Here is a 21,222-nt window from a genome sequence, read left to right as displayed (position 1 = left end):
CACCTATGGGCAATTTAAAATAATCAGTTAATCTAACTGCCCGTACTACAGTTCTCAGAATTGTGGGAGCAAACTGGAGTACCCCTTGATAAATTCTTTTCCTTCTTTAGTGATCCCGGGGACTGGCAGTAGAGAGTGGAGTGGAGCCAGCTGGAAAGCTGGTAATGGAGAATTCAGAGGTGCCAAACTGGAAGCATTGTGCCATGAACGTTAAATAAAAACCAACCAAACAGTTACGTTGCGCTGTGTCGGTCCAAGTCTTTCACAGTGTAGAAGTTAAGAGCCCATTATTCATGTAAAGTTTTTAATTTGTCTTTTTATTTATATTCAAATAATAATGTATAATATATGGATTATAAATGTCAATTCATAACAAGGATTCGTAAAAGGGACAAACTTTGTAGAGGAAAACAAATGCTGTCACTACCAGTGTAGGCCTCTTTTTTTACTGTTGGTAAATGTATTTCTCTTTACTTTGCTGTATAGTTAATTAATTAATTGTTACATTTTTAAAAGAGAGAGGCTTATATGGGACTGTCATGGAAGATCTTTCTCAGTGGTTTTGCTGCTGTGCTCTATACTTTATATGTAACGGCCTCTAGCATTGTTTGTATATGCAGAGGCAAGTAGAGAGACAAGTCAACACACCCATCAAGCATATGAAGTCAGGCTAAAAATCTCTTTCACTAATGTGCAAAATGTCTTAAAAAGATGACTGAAAATGGCAATTGCAACTAAATTGATTCCACCACTTTAATAACTGACATTAATACCTTAGGTATTATTCTTACATAGTATATGTACGTGTGTATGTGTTACATCATCATCATCATCATCAGCGTGATTTGAAAAATGGGCATAAAAACATTACATGAGTGTTGTGCAAGAACATTTTGCTTGCACAATACACATGTAATGAGTTACTGGTCGCTGGCTGCGACACTCATCTTCACACTGCAATTCAAGGAGCTCCAGCTGCAGCTGATTCTGAGCATCATCAGGGTCAATGGAGAAGTGAGAAAAGAAAAACAGTATGTCCTCACATAACACATGTGATAAGTGTTCTTTCAACCAAAAACGCCAAATCTGCTAGCCATACACAATCTGACAATTTGTGTTTTGCTTGTCCCTTTTTCAGCAAAAAACTGTACAATTTCCTTCTTGAGAAAAAAATCACTGTATTTTGGATCCCCAACTGAGCCACCTCACAAAATTTTATATATTAGATCTTCACATTTAGCTCAAACAGGACATGCTGAAACCAGTGGTGGCACAGGGTTTTGTAAGAAATGAAATTAATGGTTTTCACAGGTTTCATAACATGATTAAATGTGAGATGTTTCAAACAGATATGTTTGACGTTTGTTTCATACTTGTTGGAGAATTATACAGTGATTAAGTAATAGTGTTGCGTCCTTCTTCAGAGACTTACAGATCAGTGTGGACAGTCCACTTCATTCACCAGCCATGACAAGTACGCCATCAGTAATAATCCAACTAACTTTACTCCATGGTAGCTTTATAAGTCAACATCATTATCATTAAGTATGCTGATGACACCACCATGGTTGAGCTCGTCGCTGATGAAGATGGGACAGCTTTCAGGGTGGAAGTAGAGAACTTGTCCCAGTGGTGTTCAGAAAATAACCTGAAACTGAACATCCTTAAAACAAAAACACTCATAATGGATAAGAGGCAAGGCCAGGTCAACTCCCCTCTCTTTATAAATGGAGAACGGATGAAATCTGTCTCCACTTTAAGGTTTCTGGGCACCCACATCTATGCTGATCTCACCTAGACCCACAACATCAATGCCCTGGAATAGAAGCTCCAACAGCTGCTGCACTTCTTCCGTGTGCTGGGGAACAATAACCTGGATCACAAGCTGCTGCTGGCCTTCTATTGCTCCTCAATGGAGAGTGTGCTTTCCTATTGCCTGGGTGTTTGGTATGCAGGAACCACTATTGAGAATAGGAAGGCTGTATGGAAGGTAATTAACACTGCCCAAAAATCATTGGTTGCCCTCTGCCAATCCTGGAGGCCATCACCAGATCCTCCTATCTCAGGAACACCAGGGCCATCGCAGGTGACCCCTTGCACACTGCCCACCACCTGTAAGATCCGCTGCCCTTAGGAGAATCAGGTCCCCCACCACCAGACTCACAAACAGCTTTTTTCCTTGGGCCATTCAGACTGTTGGCAAACACTATCCCCCCACACCCCACCCCTGCTCACCCACATTACCAATCTTAGTCATGATCTGAGTAACCCTCATCACTCAGAAGCAGTGCAAAAGAACTTGGTCTGAGATCTGAGTATAGAGTCCTTGTGTGACTGGCCTAAGCACTTTGTTCTCCAATTTGTGCCTTTCTATTGTTTTGTAATTAATATATGTATATATTGTATATTCAGTGTTGGGGAGTAACGGAATACATGTACCGCCGTTACGTATTTAAAATACAAAATATGAGTAACTGTATTCCGTTACAGTTACCGTTTAAAAAGGTGGTATTCAGAATACAGTTACTTTGTTGAAATAAATGGATTACGCTGCGGTACTTTCCTGTTTCATTTTGTCGCGGGTCAGGACTGTTTGGGTTTTGTTTGACAGCTACGTTCTGTTGTTCCAGGCGGCAGCGCTACGGTTGCCATGGTTACAGGGCGACGCTCTCTCTCTCTCTCTCTGCGACTGTGTGTTTGCTAGGTGAGAGAGCGCCTTTTCGTTGTTGTTGTTGTTGTTGTGCTAAGCTAACAGGCAAAATGTTACAAGCATAGCTCTAAAGAATGTAGCATCATGGGCAGTGTAGTCCGTGTTGCAGAGAGAATGGACTGCCATACACGTTATGGGTCTGTGAGCGCGAGGAGGGAGAGAGAAAAAGGGGAGTGGAAAGGTAGGTAAGGTAAGGTAACTTTATTTATACCTAAAGGCAAGGTAAATTTGCTTTACAGAAAAATGACAGCATTTGACATCCCTTTAAAAACACACATACCTAGTAAATATATAAAACTCACTGTGACACATACTTTAATATTTCGAATCAAAAACAGTTCTTATTTAATTCAGTGACAGCAACGGGGACAAAGCTATTTTTATAACGCTTTGTCCTGCATCTCGGAAATAGAAACCTCCGTCCTGAGGGAAGAAGCTGAAATTCACCCCTTAGAGGATGGGAACCATTTTTAAGGATTGATAAAGCCATCCTCTGTACCTGCTTAGAGTACAGGGAGGCTAAACAAGACTGTGGCTCACCTATCAGACGACTGGACCATCTCACTATCTGATTTAGAGAGTTTTTCTCTGTGACAGAGGTCTGACCAAACCATGCCACCAAACAAAAGGATAAAACAGACTCAATAAAAGAACGATAAAACAAAGTTAAAATTTTTTGGTCAATGTGGAAATGAACAAGTTTCCTAAGGCAATAAAGGTGCTGGTGACCCTTTTTACAAACTGATTTGCAATTTTGATCAAAGTTCAGTTTTTCATTTATTATGGTCCCAAGATATTTATATGATTGTACTTGCTCTATTTTCTGACCTTTAATTAAAGTGACTGCTTGCCCATTTTGTTGTTTCCTAAAATCAACAACCATGTCTTTTGTTTTAGATATGTTCAGCTGGAGATAAGACTCCTCACACCACTGAACAAAGTCATCAATGACTGGACCGTGGTTAATTTCACCCTCTTTCAGTAAGCTGACAATAACAGAGTCATCTGCATATTTAATAATGACCCTGTTTTCATGTCTGCCCTGACACATATTTGTATAGAGAGTGAATAATAAGGGCGATAGGACGCACCCTTGAGGAGAACCTGTGGAGGAGAACACTGGGTCAGACAGAACCCCATTTATTCTCACTCTTTGTGACCTGTCAGTTAGAAAATCTAAAATCCAGCCCACCAGGTTTTTCCTGATTTCAAACTGTTCTAAAAGTCTTTTAATTAAAAGGAGTTGTCATCGAGGAAAAACCGGAGCTGGAAGCATGTAAATATAATAATAACCACTTCAGCCAAGCTATTAAGACTCGACTGTACACCGTGTTCGTGTTTTCCTCCGAAAACAATAAGTTCCGTTGGAGCAGTCTTTCAACGCCTCTCTCTGTCTCTCTGTCAAGAAAAGTTGACCCACACAACAAAGTAAAGCTAGTTTTCGGCTACGAGCCGACAGGGACCCCGCCGTATTAGTCAGAGGTCCCTTTACTACAGTTCGGAGTCGCGGACCTTCAGTAATAGTAATAAATCACACGGCAATAGTACATTCACGTTGTAAAAAGCATGATAATATATTAAGTAATCCAAAGTATTCAGAATACGTTACTGTCATTGAGTAACGTAACGGAATACGTTACAGAATACATGCAAAAAGACAAAATGGGCATTTGCGGGTTGACCAAGAGTTAACCAATAGTGATTGTTTGGTTAACTGCTGGCAATAATTTTATTTATCCAGATTATGTTGAGTTCCATCATGGTTAAATGCTCTTCTGTAAAGGTTATGCACAGAGGTAATTTAAACCACCTTAAAAATAGACTTTTGCTGTTCACAGTGTTAATATATGGAGACATTAGCAAAGATCAACACTTATGTGGGGTGGTGAGGACTCCTACTGTTGTTTTTCCAGTTTGTTCCAAGATGCTGGATGATGTTGAAGTCAGGGTCTGTGCAGACCATTCATCATTCTTCAGTGCTCTTCGTGGTGTGCAGATAAACAGACATTTTGATATGTTATGGGGTGGCTGCAGCTCAGGAGGTCATCATGATTGGAAAGTTAGTGGTTTGATCCCTGATCCCTCAGTCTGCATGCCAGGTATCCTGGGGCAAGATACTAACCCCCAGTTGTTCTATATATTGCACCATTTACATGTAAGCAAACTTTTAAATCATAACATATATGACATATATGATAGTTGATGTGTGATGGTATTGTATCTTTTTTAACGATGAGATTGTGAACCAAGTCAACGTATCATCCACTCTGCCCCGAGTCTCGCATTGGAGAAAAAACAAAGAATGATGATGAGGAGATGACTACTAATGAGTAAAGGTAGCCAAGATATTCTAGTGAATGCAATGGCAAAACATGGCCAAAGTATCTAAAAAGCAACCAACAGCACCTATTATTTAAAAGGAAAACTCACAAATAAAAGAAATGACAAATGTGAGAACAGTTTATGGCTGCCCTCCCTGGACCTGGGTTTTTCCCTGAACCCGGTTTCTTCCTGGTGAAGGGGAGTTTTTCCTTCCCACAGTCCCCACAAGTGCTTGCTCACAGGGAGTCATGTAATTAATGATGCTTCTTTCTAATATTGTAATATCAACATTTCTTCTTGATTGGACCGATAAAGACTGCTGATTTTAATGTTCAAAGATCAATTATTTAACATTACAAATATTAATACATTTGCCAAGTTAGGGATTTACTGGTGTTTATCTAAAATACACCAATGAGCTAAATTAGTACTTCATAGCGATCTAGGAAAATCCAACCAATTTCTTAACTGATAATCCAACTTGGATGGGGTTCTGGTAGTCATTTCCAATAAGTCACAGGGAGAAGCAGGATCTCCCTACAGAGGTTAGTAGCCCATCACAGCACTAACACACAGAGACAGACAATTCACTTTCACATCCAAGCACAGTTAACGTTAGAATCACCAGTTAACATAACAAGCATAACCTTGGACTTGTGTCACAGCTTAAACCAATAACTTTTAGTTACTTAGTGACAGCCCTAACTGAGCTAACCACTGAAACACCATTGTGTTACTTTGTGTTACACTATCTCATACCGTACATTACCAAATCTCCATTTGCACTATTTGCCTATTTGCACGACTCTGCCTGGTTTGCACTCAATGTCATTTACCCTTATATTGTATATTGTATAGCTTTCTTGTTATATGTAAAATTGTATTATATTATTTAATTTTTTTTACTTTAAAATATTTCACTTGCATTTTTAATCACTCTTATATTTAAATGTTCATTTTCTATTTTATCTAGGGATTGAGAGTAACGAAGTTTCTATTCTCTGTATGTCCTGTACATGTGGCAGAATTGACAATAAAGTTGACTTTGACTTTGACTTTGACTTTGACCATGATGCCCCACTCACAGACTATATACTGTTTTGTTTTTTTTGTTACTTCTTACTGCAGGACTGGTCAATTAGATTTAAACATCCTGGTAAATTCTCCCTTCTGAGTTTGAACGTTTTAGTCAAAATTTGAAGAGGATAACTACAAAAGTGTCTTTAATGTTACTGTTGATATTATTCATAATTTTGTTGCTGTGGCAAGCTGCTACATCTATGTCTGATTATCATTTACATGAGGATGCATGTCCTTTAAAGACATCCTCTCTCACACACACACACACACACACACACACACACACACACACACACACACACACACTAGGTAACCCTAGGGAAGCCCGGTTTTAAACGTTTATTGACTCGGGTCAAAGTGTGTGTGTTGCTTCCTGGGAAGAAACAGGAAAAAGACTGCATCAGTTGCTCAGTGTCTCTGTGCCTCTATATCACCCTCATCCTCATCCTCATCACCCTCCTGTTTCTTAAGAAAATGAAGTCTTGCTTGAGTTTGAACAGGTGAGCTAGAAACCTTAACAATACAACACCGAGTATATAGTTCACTTCATCCAGCAGGCATCTATCCTATTTAAGCCAGAGCTCTCTGCTTTCTACTGCGGGACGTTAATCACTTAATCTTCAAGTCACTTCCACTGCAATTTCTCTCAATTATTCCCAGGATTTCCCACTTGCCATACAAAGTGATACCTATTTTTATGCCTCAGCCTGACAGCCTTTGTGTGAATTCCAGAGATATCAACAAGGGGAGTAGGAAAGGAAAAACGAGAATACTGATTCAACCAAATCTCTTACACATTTGCAACTGCCTTTAAGTTATTGTAGCACCTGTGAGGGTCAGACTTGTTGAGAGACTCATTTAATTCCAGACAGCAGCCATTGTATAATTTTTTTTTTTTAAAGTCTTTCTTTCAACAAAGATACAAAGCTTCTACCCTTGTTATGCCATGGCAGTTATATCCCAATAGTATCAAGTGTTTCCATGTCAGTCTAGTGTATGCTCGTTCTATGATTTTAGCTTTGATGGTACTTTATGTAACTTTATGACACTCTTCAGAGATATTATTTTAAGCGCATTAATTAATTTAATGTGTGTATGTGAGTGTAAGGTATAATACTGGAATTTATTATAATAACTGCATTCTCTTTTACTACATATTGTTATTCAATAACAGTTTAACATTATGAATATGAGAAAATTTAATTTCTTATATCAACAGTGAAATTTACAATGGAAAGATTTACTATTTAGATATCACTTCCTGATATCACTCATAGAACTCAACCTATTACACTATCCCTTTCTGGTAACCATGTGGAGAAAACCAGTATGTTTTTGTTCATCACACCAAGCGCTTCCCTGGTCCCCGGGTTCCCCTGGCTGAATACACACAATCCAAACATAGACTGGTTTAAGTGTTGTATTCCTAGGTGGAGTTTGTGACGCTGTTTGTGATGCTGAAAAACTGTTTGCCATCAGTTTTTTGTCCACAACTCAGTCTGTTCTAGTTGAGCCACCTGATCCAACTTCTGTCCCTGCAGTGTATCATGACCTAGCAGAAGTGCTTAGTAAGGATCTAGTCCTCCCTCTCACCACACTGTCCTTATCACTGTGGCATAGACTTACTCCTCAGGTTTTTTGGTGTTTTTTTGAAAAGAAAGAAGTTGCTCCGTTCATGCATAGATTATTGCGCCTTAACAAGATCACAATCAAAAATAAGTATCCTCTCCCTTGTGAATTAGTCTGACTCGAACGTCAAGGAAGGTGGTAGGTAAGCAGACTGAGCAGACATTTTGGGTTTCTGAGATGAGCAATTTTTTTTTACAGTAACCTCCATTATATGTGAAACTTAACAAAACGCCACCATAGCAACTAAATTAACAAAACTCAAAAAGCACATTATTCAGTAACACAGCTCATCTCTCCTCCCTCATCTGAATCAAGCAGAGACTGATTATATATAGGGCTATCAATTTACCTTCAATTAGTCTAGCCAGTACCACTAACTTGAGCCGAGGAATCTAAAACTCAACACAAATAAATTACATAAAGCTCCCCACTAAATGGCTCTATATAAGAAAACATATTCAACAAATCCCTTTGTATCCTGAAACAAACAAAATAAATCCTTCCTGTGGTAAAAGAAACCCCTCCTCTTGGTTTGACCAGGTGACATCAGACATGACATCATCAGTGCTTTAAAAATCAGGAAATGCTGGGCAGGCCTTTCTCTACATGAAGACTGACAACAAATAAACAATGTATGTATGCACAAATGAGTAATTCTGCAGCATTATAAAATTAGTATTTGGTCATGCCCTTACCAATGCCCCCACTGTGTTTCAGGCCCTGATCAACGACATTATCAGAGATTTCATGAATCATTTTGTGTTTTTGTACTTGAATAATACCCTAATCTTCTAAGTCTGTTTCAGAGCATGAGTCCATTTAGTCTTGCAGCACCTGCTGGAAAAAAAAAAAAAAGAGTTCCTTGTCCAGTCCAGTCACAATGTTCAGTTGCGGGCAGACCCGCAGTAGTCATCAAGGCAGTAGTGGAATGGCTGGAGCCACTAAATAAACGACAGCTCCAAAGACTCCTAGGGATTGCAAATTTTCACCAACGTTTTATTCGTGACTTCAGCCGCATTCCCTTACCTTTGACTCATCTGACCTCCCCAAGGTTACCTTTCAGTAGTGCACCTCTGCCCAGCAGGCTTTCGATACTATGAAACAATGCCTCGCCTCTGCGCCCATCCTGGTTGAGGCTGACCTCTCCAAACCGTTCATTGTGGAGGTGGATGCCTCCGATTTGGTGATCAGGGCTGTGCAGTCCCAGGAGTCAAATGGTAAAATCCATTCATGTACCTTTTTCTCTCACCATCTCTCCCTCAGATAGGAACTATAATGTGGGTCATTGGGAGCTTCTTGCGATAAAGCTGGTGTGGAGTGGAGGCATTGGCTGGAGGGGACAGAGTGTGACCCGTGGTAGGTACCTATTTAAAATAGGACAGAGCCGTAGGCGCACAGTCAGTTTAAAAGAGTTTAATTTTTTAATACAAAATAAAAGAAACAGTGTAACAGCGGCACCTCAAACCAATTAAAAACGTTACCTTATTAGAGACGATAAAACTGTGCGATTGCCCGTAAGACGGGACAAGCGCTGCGGGGAACCGTTTAAAAACAAATCGACATAGCACACAGGTTAAACATGGACGGCAACTCACACATGACCCCAAATGGGTAAAACACTATAGAAAAAAAGTCAAATCTTCAGTGCCGTCTTCACTCGGGCCCACCGCTGTGCATGCAAAAGCGGGGAGACAAAAAAGGATTTGTTTTCCCTGCAGCGCCTTCACCGTCTGCGACAATATATATATATATAAATAAAGGGGTTAAAATACTAAAAGGATCAATATCTGTGGTGCCTACTGATACAGAAAAAGTAAAACCAAAAACCAAAACCATCGACAGCCGCAGCAGTCAGTCTGTCGGCTTACACCAGTTTAAAACAAATTAAAACACACTGATGTGTCGGGTCCTTTGCCCGCAGCCAGAAATCCACCTGGCAAAGCAGCAGCTCGGTACTCTGTGAATAAAAGACAGGAGATCACTAGCTGGACAATAAAACACAGGAATATTCCTCCACTGAATTGGTTTTGTTACCTGTCCACAAGTTCGTGTCACACCCTAATAAATGTGGGTCAGTGGCGATGAAGTCCACTATACCGTTCTCACGGGAGCAATGTTTCCCACCTACAAGGGTGCAAATAACTGTAAACCTCTGCCAACAGCCAGAGCTCAAGTGGTACATTTTTGTGTAACCTACCGTTCTAACAGAAGTTTAGGGGAAGGACGCGTATCAGACTTTCATAGTTAAGAAACACCAACTTGCCCAACTCGGACCAAGCACTCGCAGCTTCAGGTTTGCAAAGGAATACCCAATTGCCCACACCTGCACTTATGAAAGGAGCGAAGACCAGCTCCGCCCACCAGGGGCGGTCCCAAATCTCCAGGTCTCACCTGTCACATTCTCCCCCCTGGTTTTTGCATTGGCGACCCGACAATGAAACCTTAAAGCCACGGTCTATAAAAAGCTGTAACTGAATGTACACTAGGTGGCCTGGCTTCAGCTGATTGGGGCAGATGGTGTGGATTGGAATGGTGGCCAGCTGTTGAGCGTGTCGTTCTTCTAACTGTACCACTTTCAGCTAATGGAGTGGGGACACTACACTGTGGAGTCAGGGTACCAGGATTAGTCCTTCTGGACTGCGGCCTCATTACTATAGCCAGGTCCTCTGGGAGTTGTTGGGGACAAGGTGCAGAATCAGTTTGTACACTTTGGGGGTCACCTCTTGGGGACTCCCTTCGTTGCCACACATAAAAGTCTCCCTCATTCTCAGACGGGGGTAACCGGTCAGGTGAACTTCTAGGGTTAGCAGTTTGCTGGAGCTCTGCCCTTATTTTCTCACAGATATCAGCAGGGATCGGCTTGATAAATTGTCTATTAACCTGTCTTTTCTGTTCTGGATCATTGAGTGGGGCCACTGTATACACAGGACCAGCATCAGCAGGGGCACGGACAATACAATACGGTGTAACGCCCCAAAAATCTTGGATTTTATTCCGTCCCCGAATGCTATGATCTCTCAAATACACTAACTGATGCAATGGCAAGGGGTCAGAAGCTGGGGCAGGTTGACGATCTGCACGCAGCGTCGCTGCTGCTTTGGTGCGGTTACTCACACCTTTATAAGCTACATCTAGACGTTTCTGATGCTCTTGGACCCAAGTGTGTACCGGGCCGTGGGTGGGTTCCTCCACTCTGCCTAACAGGAAGTCAACTGGGAGCTGGGGCTCTTGGCCAAACATAAGAAAATAGGGTGACTCACCCGTGGTTTGATGGATTGTGGTATTGTAAGAAAAGGTGAGCTGCTGTAAATACATGGGCCAATGACGCTTTTGCTCAGGGGGCAGGGTTCTCAACAGATCATGCAGAGTCCGATTAAAACGCTCACACTGGCCATTACCTTGTGGGTGGTAAGGAGTGGTGCGAGTCTTTTCCACACCATATAACTGGCATAGCTGCTGAACTAATGCTCCTTCAAAACTCCTCCCCTGATCGGAGTGGATCCTAGAGGGAACACCAAAGCGATAAAACCACTCATAAACCAAAACACTGGCCACAGTAGTTGCCTTTTGATCCTTAGTAGAAATGGCCTGAGTGAACTTTGAAAACACATCAGTAAGAATCAATACATTTTCACGGCCATCAACGGAGGGTTCAAGGCATGTGAAATCAATTGCCAGAATCTGATTGGGCCTCGCAGCCATGAGGTGACCCATGGTTGTTTTAGGTTTGGGATAAACTGCTTTAGCCTGCGCACAACGTTCACATTGCTGACAGTAATCCTGAACCTCCTTAGACATACCTGGCCAATAACACCTCTTGCGTATCAAGTCTGCAGTCCTGTCAGTTCCCTGATGACCATGGTCATTATGCAAGCCATGTAAAACCTCATTCTTGAGACTCTGAGGGACCACTAATTGGCACACTGGTTCCCCCCCATCTAGCTGAAAGATCTGCCGATAAAGGACGCCCTCCTTTTCTACCAGTTTCCTCCACTGGCGCAACATTTCCAGCACTGCTGCTGGCAAATCTCTTCTCTCCTGGCGAGTAGGGCCAGTTCCTCTGCGCCAAAACTTCAAAAAACCACCAATCGTGGGGTCCTCCCTCTGCAAAGTAGCAAGGTCTGCAAGTGAATGAGAGGGTAAAACCGAAATCATAGATTGGATTACTTGCTGGGGTGGTAAAACTGTTTGCACTAAAGAGTCTGGAAGGGAAGTACCAGGAAGCAGTGTTTCTAAAGACACAGTTTGATCGGATGGCTGACACTGTCGAGACAAAGCATCTGCATTGCCATTTGTACGACCCGGACGATACTTAATTGAAAAATCAAAAGAAGAGAGCTGAGCCGCCCAGCGCTGTTCCAAAGCTCCAAGCTTTGCTGTAGTCAGATGGCTCAAGGGGTTGTTGTCTGTATAGACAACACACCTGTTACCCAGCAAATATTCTCTGAATTTTTCAGTCATAGCCCATTTCAAGGCTAGGAATTCAAGTTTCATGGAGCTGTAATTGGACATGTTACGTTCCGTGGGCTTTAGCCCTCGACTAGCATAAGCTATAGGACGCACCTTGCCATCAGCTTGCTGTTGTGAAAGCACTGCCCCCAGACCCCAGTGGCTGGCATCAACCTCCAAGATAAAAGGTTGTGAAAAATTAGCATAAGCCAATACGGGGGAATGCACCAACCGAGCTTTCAACTCTTGAAAGCTATTTTCACACTGCTCAGTCCAAACTTCCTGCAATGCACGCTTGGAGGGGCGTTTGTGCTTAGTCCCAGCCAGTTCGGCCACCAGCTGGTGGAGCGGAGCAGCTAGGGATGCAAAACCTGGAACAAAGCGGCGATAGTAACTAGCAAACCCTAAGAATGATCTCAATTCAGCAACAGAGCTAGGAGTTTGCCAATTAGACACCGCAGATATTTTGTCTGGGTCCGTGGCTACCCCGTCCTTGGAGATCACATGCCCAAGGTACTTTACCTCTGTCTGCAGAAAACAGCATTTTTCCAACTTGGCCTTCAAGTTTTGTACCCGCAAGGTCTCCAGTACTGCTCCTAGGCGCTGAATATGCTCATCTACTGTGGTAGAGAAGACAATCACATCATCCAAGTACAACAACAAAGACTGGTGATTCTGGGAACCAAACATTCGCTCCATCAATCTCTGAAAGGTGCTTGGTGCATTACAGAGGCCAAACGGCATGCGGTTGAACTCAAATAACCCAAAAGGAGTACAGAAAGCAGTTTTCTTTTTGTCTGGCTCAGCAACAGGGACCTGATTGTAGCCACTAGCCAAGTCCAAGGTAGAGAACCAACATGCACCTGACAACACATCCAAGGACTCCTCAATTCGGGGCAAGGGAAAAGCATCCTTCCTAGTCCTTGAGTTCAGCAGACGGTAATCCACACAAAGCCTAATACTGGAGTCCTTCTTTCGTACTACCACGATTGGGGATGCAAAAGGGCTACAACTTTCTCTGATCACCTGACTCTCCAACAGGTGTTGAATATGGGCCTTAACGCTCTCATACTCTGAAGGTGGAATCCGTCGATACCGCTGGCGGACCGGAGTCTCATCTAAAAGTGGGATCTCATGAGTCATTAAATTGGTACACCCTAAGTCACCATCATGTGAAGAAAAAACAGATTGGTAGTCACGCAAAAGGGCCCTTACCCTGTCCTGATCCTGTACAGTGAGGGCTGAGAGATCAATTGCATTAATTGCAGTTTTCAGAGGGTTGGATTCCACACTCTGGGTTGCCATGGTAACACGTTTTTCCTCTCCCAAATCTTCCAAGTGCCTGGTCGAGCCATCCGATTGGCTGACAATTTCAACTTGGCACAAGGTGCCAAGCTGACTGCGAGGTGGCAAAATGGCCTCAGTTAATCCCACATTGGTAACTGGGATAAATGCAGTGCCACTGACCACCTGGACCAAAGCTGGAGAAGAAAGGAGACCATGAGGCAAACCGGCATCTAATGGTTCGAAAAGCGCTGTTCCAGTGTGTGCTGAAGGGACTTTCCGACATGTAGTTGGTACAAACTTCATTGTGCCTGCGGGGATGCAAATTTTTCTCCTACCCTTAACTCTCACTGGGCCACTAACTTGTGCTTCAGGCTGTAGCTGCGCTGTATGGCAACGCTGCAAAGCCTGCTGCCAAGGATCCTCCTGCACTAAAGGAAGGTCAAAAAGAGCAGAGCCATGTTCCAAAAACAGCTCCCTATAACACTCACGGATCACATTCATGCCGAGTACTCCACATATTTCTGAGTTGGGGCTGGGCTCCAAAGGATCTCTAACAACTAACACACCACGTTTCGGTATTTGCCTCCCTAACACTTGGCAATCAAGCTCCAGGTAGCCAACATAGGGAATATCTAGCCCATTAGCTGCCCGTAACCGCAGCCAATGGCATGCTTTCAGTTTCTCTGGACCCCAGTTCTTAAAATGTTTGGCAAAAAAACTCTCCGTGATGGTAGTGACCATGGATCCAGTGTCTAATAAACAGGAGACATCTACCCCTCCCATATTAATGGTAACCTTTGGACAGGAGCCTACCAACTTGGGTGGGGGACCAGACATTTGAGCATTACAACTGTTGGAGCCAGTTATGTCCCCATCTGATATGTGGCTCAGCATAACAGAGGGTGCTAGTTTTCCGCCTGCATGGAAAACGTACCCTGCCCAGATGAGCTCCTGCTAGGGGCTGTAGATTCAAAGGCTACTACCCTCTCATTATCACAGTCTTTAGCAAAATGGCCAGGCTTCTGACACCGTCTGCAAATAACCTGCCTTCCTCTCTGCGTGAACCTAGACTTACTTGATGTATGGGCAACTCTCAACTCATGTGTAAGCTGATCAATCTGGGCCTGCTGCCGTTTTAACATTTCCTTAACCTCTGCTAATTCTGACCCAATAGTATCCCTTGGCCCCTTTGTTTGTCCTGTATGCTGAATGCTGTAGACTGCTGGGACAGAATAAGTCCTGAACCGGCCGGGTTCTACTCCTACTCTGCCTTCCCGCTCCCACCTGAGGCCTTCATCTCTTAAAGTATGGAGGTCATAATCTGGATGTTCGCGAACAATCCTTTTAAGCTCGCGGCTCAAATTTCCATCCCGGACACCCTCTACAAACTGATCAGAAAGCAGTCTAGCAGCCTCAGGAATTCGCCTCTCTGGACAACTTTGGATCATTTTGTCCATGAGAGAAAACAATGCATGTGAGAATTCCCTCAGTGACTCTCCTTCTTGCTGCCTTCTTGCATAAAAAGCTTCCTTAACAGCAATAAAGGACATGGGGCAACCATACTGGCTAAGGAGAATATCAAAAATGCGGTCTGGATCTTCTCTTACTTGCTGGGACCTATATTTTATTTCCTCACGAGCATCACCAGTCAAATGATCATAGATATAATGGGCTCTATCAACAGGGGCAAGTCTACGAGTGCGCATCACAGATTTTATTTCCTCCACCCAACTTTGGACACTAATTTCCCCAGTTCCACTAAACAGGGGGCACGACCTCTCTCTAGGGATATAAACCAGCCTCTCTTGGAGAGAGCCCTCCATAGGGGTAGAGTCATGAGGTCTACAGGGGCTAGAAATGCCTGATTGGGACTCCATAATAAAAAATAAAAACCCTCAACAGTAAGTGCCTACTGTGTTTAAATGCAGATTACACTTTGTTACCACCAGGATTTACCAGCTGCTGCTTTGCCTAAAAAAATAAATACAAATATAAAACAGTTTAAAACACACACACATAAAAATAAAAATTTTACACAAACCAACTGACTAATCGCTGTGCACACCTAGAGGCTCGTCCTGTCCGACAACGCCAGTTTGTGACCCGTGGTAGGTACCTATTTAAAATAGGACAGAGCCGTAGGCGCACAGTCAGTTTAAAAGAGTTTAATTTTTTAATACAAAATAAAAGAAACAGTGTAACAGCGGCACCTCAAACCAATTAAAAACGTTACCTTATTAGAGACGATAAAACTGTGCGATTGCCCGTGAGACGGGACAAGCGCTGCGGGGAACCGTTTAAAAACAAATCGACATAGCACACAGGTTAAACATGGACGGCAACTCACACATGACCCCAAATGGGTAAAACACTATAGAAAAAAAGTCAAATCTTCAGTGCCGTCTTCACTCGGGCCCACCGCTGTGCATGCAAAAGCGGGGAGACAAAAAAAAGGATTTGTTTTCCCTGCAGCGCCTTCACCGTCTGCGACAATATATATATATATATAAATAAAGGGGTTAAAATACTAAAAGGATCAATATCTGTGGTGCCTACTGATACAGAAAAAGTAAAACCAAAAACCAAAACCATCGACAGCCGCAGCAGTCAGTCTGTCGGCTTACACCAGTTTAAAACAAATTAAAACACACTGATGTGTCGGGTCCTTTGCCCGCAGCCAGAAATCCACCTGGCAAAGCAGCAGCTCGGTACTCTGTGAATAAAAGACAGGAGATCACTAGCTGGACAATAAAACACAGGAATATTCCTCCACTGAATTGGTTTTGTTACCTGTCCACAAGTTCGTGTCACACCCTAATAAATGTGGGTCAGTGGCGATGAAGTCCACTATACCGTTCTCACGGGAGCAATGTTTCCCACCTACAAGGGTGCAAATAACTGTAAACCTCTGCCAACAGCCAGAGCTCAAGTGGTACATTTTTGTGTAACCTACCGTTCTAACAGAAGTTTAGGGGAAGGACGCGTATCAGACTTTCATAGTTAAGAAACACCAACTTGCCCAACTCGGACCAAGCACTCGCAGCTTCAGGTTTGCAAAGGAATACCCAATTGCCCACACCTGCACTTATGAAAGGAGCGAAGACCAGCTCCGCCCACCAGGGGCGGTCCCAAATCTCCAGGTCTCACCTGTCACAAGAGGATAGACAGAAGAATCTTGCATATCCACAGACTGCTAAACACTTAAGTGCACGTCAGCCCAGCTGGGCTCTTCACGCACTTTAACTTAACTATCACCTACAGGCCCAGTTTTTTTTAAACATGAAACCAGATTCTTTATCTTGTTAAATCTCCACTTCTGGTATATTGGCCAAAAAAGAGGAAACTATCATTTCCCCCACCTGTGGAACTGGATCCCTCTCCTGGGAGATTGAGTCCCTGATCAAGGAAGCCCAGCTTGAGGAATCGCATACAGGGAAAAGACCACCCAACCACCTGTATGTTGCCCCTAAGGTCAAAGGAAAGGTGATTCACTGGGCAGATTCTATCAAATTTACATGCCATCCAGGTAAGAATCGGACAATCGTTTTCATGCAGTGTTTGTTTTGGTGGCAGTGTTACGTCCCCCCCGAAGGGGTCTAGGCATGCGATTGAGGGGACCAGTAACAAATGAGTCCAGAACAGAATGAAAGGAAAACAGACAGGTGTTCTTAGTAAATAACAGTCTTTATTGTAGATAATCATAACATAAGGAGCCGGCAACGCCGTATTACCAATAACATGCCGAAAAAGGGAAAAAAGGTTGCAACAACAAAGAACACAACCAAACAAAAACTCCACACCACGAGGAGGCACTTCCAGGGGCCCACAAGCTCACCCTGTCACTAACAGCAGCTGGCTTTACTGCTGCCAAGGCCCACAAGCCCACACTACTCACGTAAAGCAGCCATACTGCTTCCACAACTCCACACTTCAGGCAGGCTACCTACACACCAAGCAGAGACACCCCACACCCTGCTCACAGCTCATCCCCAGCTTATATGACCTCAGAGAGGTGATTGCTGACTGGGCCCAGGTGGTAAGTGAGTCCAATGAGCAGCAGCTGTGTCCTGGGGAGAGAGAGAGCAAGAGAGAGACAGGGGGGTGGAGCAAAAGAGGAGGAGGCGGAGAAAAACACCACGCCCACACAAGGGCAGTATCAGGAGGCCCAGCTAGGGCCGTAACACCCCCTCCCATAAATACAAACCAGTGGTTTGTCACAGAACGTCCTACCCAGCTTTTAAACATATCACCTACCATGCACCATAATAACGGTTAGGCATACCCTGCCGAATCTGCCAAGACCTTTTTGATGGGTTGAAAACACTGCACGGGGTTGGCTCAAGTCCCTCAACATAGTGTCCCAATTGACAGCCAAATGTCTTTTGAGCCATCACATATGGAGAACCCATCAGGCAGCTAGAAGGCCTTACAGCAACACTTCTCTGACGCTTCTTCGCTAGGTCATGGCGAAAGGCATGCTGGTTAGCCAGAGGTGCGGGTTTGAGTGTTTGTGTCGTACACAATGGGTCACACTGCAGGTCGTCTGGACCCGAAAGACAGTCAACAGGTGGCAGATTACAATTAGTTGATCTCTGACAGTGACCAAATGACACCACTGAGCAATTATGCGCCGATTGTTGCCTAGGACTGGCAACTTTGTTGGTTTGTGAACCACAGTTCACTCTTTTGAAAGCAGATCGATTTTGCTTTGAGTTTGCTTTCAAACAGTGAGCAACCAGGTGGCCAGGTTTGTGGCAGAAGAAACAGAGCTTTGTTTTGGCCCTTGAAACCACGCCTGTATCGGCTTTGTTAGCTGGCACACTCCTAACTCTCAAGACTGACTGTTTCTGTTTGTAGGCCCCACAATCTGCTATTAAATGGCCAGACTTGAAACAGAAAAAACACTTTCGTTTTACCTTGGAATGGGACACAAGTACTTCACCCTTTGGGTACTGTGTAGCTGGCACATCACTAACCTTCACTAGGTCATTGCGTCGGTCGTGCTTAATGACTCTGGTTTTATGGATGAGGGCAAACTCATCAGCGAGTGTTGCAGCATGCTGTAATGAGGAAACCTTCTGTTCACTGAGGTATACTGCAATCTGCTCGGAGATGCAGTTCTTAAATTCCTCCACCAGCATTAATTCACGCATCAATGCCAGGTCAGTAGCTTCGCTGGACACACACCACTGATCAAAAAGCACACTTTTCTTCCTTGCAAAATCTCGGTAGGATTGACCCTGCACCTTTTTCAGCCCCCGAAATCGCTGCCTGTAAGCCTCGGGGACTAGCTCATAGGCTAACAGGATTGCACTTTTCAGTTTGTCGTAGTCCAAGCTGCATTCAGCGGACAACGAGGAACAAACTTCCTGTGCCTTGCCCACCAGCTTACACTGCAGCAGGATGGCCCACGCATCCCGCGGCCAACGCAAGGCTGTCGCTATCCGCTCAAACGATTCAAAATAAATCTGGGGAGAGAGAGAGCAAGAGAGAGACAGGGGGGTGGAGCAAAAGAGGAGGAGGCGGAGAAAAACACCACGCCCACACAAGGGCAGTATCAGGAGGCCCAGCTAGGGCCGTAACAGGCAGTCTCTGGCCAAAGATATCCAGGAATATGTCTCTGCTTGCCCCATCTGTGCTTAGAACAAGACTCCCAGCTCGCCCACCGTAGGCTGACTAAGACCACTACCCATGACCAGTTGTCCTTGGTCACACATTGCTTTGAATTTTTATACGGGACTACAACTCAGCCTCAGGTAACACTGTAATCTTAACTATCGTCAATCTTTTCTCCAAGGCTGCTCATTTCATTACTCTCCCTAAACTTCCAGTTGCCTTCAAAACAGCTTAACTACTTGCTGGTCACATTTTTCATTTCATTTTCACTGTGTCTGATCGGCAGCCCCAGTTTATGTCTCATGTCTGGAAGGAGTTTTGTGATGAACTAGAGGCCCAAGTCAGCCTCGTGTCTGGATTTCTCCTTCCAGGCTAATGTACAAGCAGAGAGGGCCAATCAAGAGCTAGAGGCCACTCTCCATTGTATTGCATCAACTAACCAGTCTGTGGCATCGCAGCTTTCCTGGGTGGATTATGCCCATAACTCCATGACCTCATTTGTTATCTTGTCATTACAAGATGGCGCGGCCACGTCCAGACGCCTTCCTGACCGCTCCTCTCCGACTATCCACTTTTCTTGTTTTTTACTTATTTTTTGCTCTGGTTTACATCCCAAAATCCTCTAGTCTTATAGTATACGACAGCGGATCACTTGTAAACATCGGTGCCAAGGTTGCACATCTAATCTTGGACACTTTTAAACCTGACCCTTCCTGACCGCCAGAGATTCTACGCGGCGCGGAGAACAACAAAGGACGGGCCGCTCATCCGAGGCACAGAACAAAGAAGCGCCGGGGAAAACGCGCTGGTATTAGGAACAGACTGAGACAGCAGGCGCATCGCGCACCACTGCCCAGTATCCTACTGGCCAATGTACAATCCATGGAGAACAAGCTCGATGACCTAAGAGCAAGGGTCACCTTCCAACATGACATGAGGGACTGCAACATTCTGTGCTTCACGGAGACATGGCTGACCCCCACCGTGCCGGACCAGGCCGTAACTCCGTCGGATTCATTCTTTGTGCTCCGCGCGGACAGAACGGCAGAGTCGAACAAAACCAAAGGTGGGTGAGTGTGTTTCATGATAAACAGAAAGTGGTGTGATGCCAGGAGCATTTCTACTCTCTCCAGCGGCTGCTCGCCACATCTGGAGTTCCTGAGCATTAAGTGCCGCCCTTTCTATCTTTCCCGTGAGTTCACCTCAGTCATCGCCACGGCGGTCTACATCCCACCCCAAGCGGACACAGGTATGGCTTTGTCCGAATTACATGATGTGCTGAGCTCGCTTCAAAACAAGGACCCGGGCGCAGCCCTCATTGTAGCAGGAGACTTTAACAAAGCGAACCTCAGACAAGTCATGCCAAACTTTTACCAGCATGTCTCGTGTCCAACGAGAGGGGATCGGATTTTGGATCACTGCTACACGCCATACAAGCAGGGCTACAAAGCTGTCTCACACCCAGCTTTTGGGAAGTCTGACCACAACGCCATCTTCCTCATTCCCCAGTATAAACAAAGCATACGGAGGGAAGACGTGACCAAGAGGGAGGTAAAACGGTGGACTGCCCAATCAGAAGCTACGCTACAGGACGCATTCAACGACGTAGACTGGGACATGTTCAGAGCATGCGCAGTCGACATCAACGAGTTTACGGAAGTAGCAGTATGCTTCGTCAATATGCTAGCGGAGGAGATTATCCCCACTGCGAGAGTCACCACATTCCCAAACCAGAGACCGTGGATGGACAGATCGATCCGCACTGCAGTAAACGCCAGGACCGCCTCCTACAACGCGGGTCACGCCACTGGCGATATGAGCGCCTACAAAGCGGCCTCATACGGCGTGCAGCGCGCGGTGAGAGATGCCAAACGCCGGTACTGGGAACGTGTGGAGTCCCGCTTCCACCAGGGCGACACACAGAGTATGTGGCACGGACTACGCACCATTACGGACTACAAAGCCAGGGACACTGCGCCGATCAACGCCGACTCTGCATTCACCAACGAGCTGAATCGGTTCTACGCCCGTTTCGAGGTTAGCCAGGCGGCTAATGCTATCTACCGCCTGACTACCGAGGACAGTGACGTCATCAGCGAGAGACCGGTGACCAGCATCGCGGAGCATGA

General features: G+C 44.5%; 2 long non-coding RNA genes across 2 annotated transcripts; both read right to left on the bottom strand.

Annotated features, from left to right (window-relative positions):
- Positions 1 to 9,443: 9,443 nt before the first annotated feature.
- LOC309689850 lies at positions 9,444 to 10,059 on the bottom strand. The gene is made up of 3 exons (XR_014271530.1): positions 9,939 to 10,059; positions 9,776 to 9,865; positions 9,444 to 9,698 (listed from the first exon to the last, which is right to left on the bottom strand). It is a non-coding gene; the product is annotated as an uncharacterized lncRNA (long non-coding RNA).
- A 5,447-nt stretch (positions 10,060 to 15,506) lies between these two features.
- On the bottom strand, positions 15,507 to 16,544 carry LOC309689643. The gene is made up of 3 exons (XR_014271481.1): positions 16,431 to 16,544; positions 16,268 to 16,357; positions 15,507 to 16,190 (listed from the first exon to the last, which is right to left on the bottom strand). It is a non-coding gene; the product is annotated as an uncharacterized lncRNA (long non-coding RNA).
- Positions 16,545 to 21,222: the final 4,678 nt, after the last annotated feature.

The sequence above is a fragment of the Aulonocara stuartgranti genome, assembly GCF_965226115.1.
Source record: "Aulonocara stuartgranti genome assembly, chromosome: 15".
NCBI lineage: Eukaryota > Metazoa > Chordata > Actinopteri > Cichliformes > Cichlidae > Aulonocara > Aulonocara stuartgranti.
This window is presented reverse-complemented; position numbering and strand designations above follow the sequence as displayed.